The sequence below is a fragment of the Phacochoerus africanus genome, chromosome 2, assembly GCF_016906955.1.
Source record: "Phacochoerus africanus isolate WHEZ1 chromosome 2, ROS_Pafr_v1, whole genome shotgun sequence".
NCBI classification, from domain to species: domain Eukaryota; kingdom Metazoa; phylum Chordata; class Mammalia; order Artiodactyla; family Suidae; genus Phacochoerus; species Phacochoerus africanus.
Genome location: NC_062545.1, coordinates 208,769,614 through 208,773,415, shown reverse-complemented (window position 1 = coordinate 208,773,415; position 3,802 = coordinate 208,769,614).

The window sequence follows — 3,802 nt, the reverse complement described above, 5'->3', positions numbered from 1 at the left end:
AAATCTGATTCCAATTCAGAATGCATCACAAAGACATAAACATGAGAGAAAAATTAGATATTGGAGAAAGAATGGGGAATAATGAGAGTTTCAAGAGAATAGAGAATATGGTAAAATATTCAAAGACAGAAAGGGTGAAGGATTTCTATAATAGTTAAAAATAAGGGTGATAAGATTCAGAAAGCTACAGTAAACTATGATCTGAATAAATAAGTGTAAATGCAAATCTTAAGTCTACTGTCATGAAAATGCAGAACGCCAAAGCCAAAAAGTTTTCGAAGCAATCACCGAGAAAAGGCATATTTCCTACAAAGGAAATATGATTAGATAGTCAATAGAGGAGTTCCGTCGTGGTGCAGTGGAAACGAATCTGACTAGGAACCATAAGGTTGTGGGTTTGATACCTGACCTCACTCAGTGGGTTAAGGGTCTGGTGTTGCTGTGAGCTGTGGTGTAGGTCGCAGACATGGCTTAGATCTGATGTTGCTGTGGCTGGGCTGGCAGCTGCAGCTCTGATTTGACCCCTAGCCTGGGAATCTCCTTATGCTGTGGGTGTGGCCCTACAAAGCAAAAAAATAAAAAAAAATTTTTAAAAAAAGATAGTCAGTAGACTTCTCAACAGCAACTGCAGAAACCAGAAGAAGTTAATAAGATAATAATAGAGAAAATAACCGTCACTTCTTCATCCTCTTAAATTATTATTCAACAACAAAGGTGATTTTTGTTTTTTTAGTCACCAGTGACTCTCATGAAAAAGCTTCTAAAGGATTTATTTCAAGTAGAAGAAAATTGAACCAAAAGAGAATGAATGAGATCCAAGGAGGGGTACTAAATTTAAATAAGCATCATCTGTAGAAAATAACAATAATTTTGACAGGTTTTAAGGGTACCACATAATACAGAACTGAAATATTGGATGACACCATGTAAGAAGGGTGGGAGATGTTCAGATCTCTGAAGATTGGTAGGTAAGTAGAGAAGCTGACTTATTTTATACTTTTAAAATTCAAGTATGTGTGATAAAGATGTAAATATCACATCTAAAAGGATTGAGTGTATATACAAACTTAAAAATGAGATGAATAATTACCAAAGTATGAGACTAGGAAAAGAAGGAACAAAGAAATCTTGATCAATCCATTAAAAGGCAGGAAAAAAGAAAGCAAGATCATACAAAGCAAAGTAAATACAAAGCCCCAAATAAGATGGCAGAAATGAATTCTAAACGAATCCAAATGGACTAAATGTATCAGTTAAAACCCAGAGATTATTAATTCAGTTGAAAAAAAAATCTGTGTGGTTTATAATTCATCTAAATAGAGAACAGAGAAAAAGTCAAAGACAAATAATGGAAACATAACCATCAGGCCAAAAGAAGGAGTTAGTAGAATCACATTTATAGCAGATCGTAGGACAAAATTCATGATGAGATAAATATTATTATAAAAATGGAATAAAGTAGAACAATTCCGATGTGAATCAAGGAGTTTCAAATATAAGGCACAAATTGCATCCCCAGTACAAATTGTCAAATATACAAATAGGAGATGTTTTAAAATATCTCTTTAGATAGGTAAAGCAAATTTTAAAAATTAATAAGAAAGATTTGAATAAGTCGTTTTTGGAATGTTAGTGACAATTGTCTTCTAAATAGTGCTTCTGATTCCAGCTCAAAGAAGTTAAGGGTCCTTCTATCTGAAATGAATTTAGGAAGGCAGACTTTTCTCGGGACATCCTTTTATGAGAAAGAGGGGGCTGGATCCTCTGACCTGTCCTGTAACCTGTGCCGGACTCTGTCCTGTGGACGAGGCCCTCCTCAACCTTGCCTCAGGGAGGGGATGATTCTGGCACAGAAATTTTGCTGACTGTTATGTAACTTGGCTATGATTTTTTTTTTTTCCTTCTGCTTTTTAAATTAGTGCAAGCTAGTATGGCCTCAAGATTCTTTGCACACAGCTGAGGCAGCAGAAAGTCACATGCATTAGTTAGAGTACAGGCTGAACTGCTGTCACAAAGACACTGAAAAATACAGTGGCTCCGATGAGACTGTTTATTTCTCTCTCACAAGACAGTCCAGGTGTCGGTGGGCAGGGCTGGGCAGGCGGATGGCACTGCTTCATAAAGCCATCCAGCTTCCTTCCGTGTTCTTATCTTCATCTTCATTCCCACATCTTCATTCCAGCCCAAGGGAAGGGCCAGCAGCTCCTTTTTAAAGAGGTGACCCAGGATTTGCCCACATCACCTCCATTCACCTTCCTCTCTCTGGAACTTAGTCACAGGACCACTCCCAGCTGCAAGGGAGCTTGGGGATCATTGTCTCCAGCTGGGCAGCCATTTTCCTTGGTCCTCAAGGAAGAATGTCTTGGGGATGTCTTTCTGTTGCTAGAAGGTAGGAGATTGGACTGGATAGCAGAAAAAAAAAAAAAAAAGAGCAGTCTCAGGCACATCATAAATCTATTTTTTTTCTGTCTTTTTAGGGCTGCATCCGAGGCACATGGAAGTTCCCAGGCTAGGGGTTCAATTGGAGCTGTAGCTGCCTGCCTATGCCACAGCCACAGCCATGCCAGATCTGAGCCAAATCTGCAACCTACACCACAGCTCATGGCAACATTGGATCCTTAACCCACTGAACAAGGCCAGGGATTAAGCCTGCGTCCTCATGGATACTAGTCGGGTTCATTACCACGGAGCCACGATGGGAACTCCCCATAAATCTACTTCTAATCATAGCCCCACTCATTACCTGTGAGAGACATGGGAACCTCTCAGAACCTCGGTTTTACTCTAGAAAACCAGATCTCAGAGAGTTGTTACTGACAACAATCAAGATGAAGAGAGTGAGAGGGAGGGCTCTCTCTGGGTCCCTGCTCTGTACCCCTCCCTTCTCTGCTCAGAGCAGAGGCCCCCCCAGGCCACAGGCACTGCGTGGGGGGTGGGCCAGCATTGACCTGCTCTGCCTCTGGCTGCTCTTCCTAGAGCCCCTCTTTCCTTTCCCTGCGCCCCGTCTCCCTCCCCCACCTCCTCCCTCGGTGGAAGGGTTCTTCGGATTGATGGACTGCCACCTGGAAAGTGGAGGCAGACCCTGAATCCCTGTGTTCTTGAAGGAGGCAGGATTAATGAGCCCCTCAGAGTTGTCTCTGGGCTGGAGCTCATCTCAGTTTGGGCTCCACGGCTCCGGCTGGGACGGCCCACCGCAGAGAGAAAGGCAGCCAGCTACAAAGCTTTGGTTGTGCTGCCCTGTGTGTGACCTGTCAGGTTTTGTTTGCGCTCTTCTGTGCCCAGTGGTGCAGGTCACACGCTGAGCTCCTCCCAGGAATCTGATTGTTGGCAGTTGTAAAGTGCGGGAGCTTGGATCTGTCCGAGCAGAGGGTTAAATCATAGAGTGTTTTACAAGAGCAGCTATAGGGGATGTCTTGTTTTCTCCTTATATGGCTATTTTTCTCAGTCCAGAATCCCAGAGTGTATTTTACGTGGTTGAAATACACAAATGGAGTCATAGTCTTAGCCAAACATGCTATGTGGCTTTAAAATTAACCAGCCTCTCTCTACTTCTGAACCCCAAACGCACATTCACATGCACGGTTTCCGTTGAGACTGTGGAAAGATCCTCCTTCCTTTTTAGCCAAAAATATCTGATGGGGTGGATTTCTATAACTCCATTGCTTTATGCATGAGGAATATTTCTTTTAATCAGAGTGGTTTGTAAGCATGTGGGTCACATTTAAATACCAAGTTTTTAATAAGTGGCTACTGTATGCGAAAGGCTACAAAAGCTAGCTCTGGGGTAGACAGGCAGAAGGGA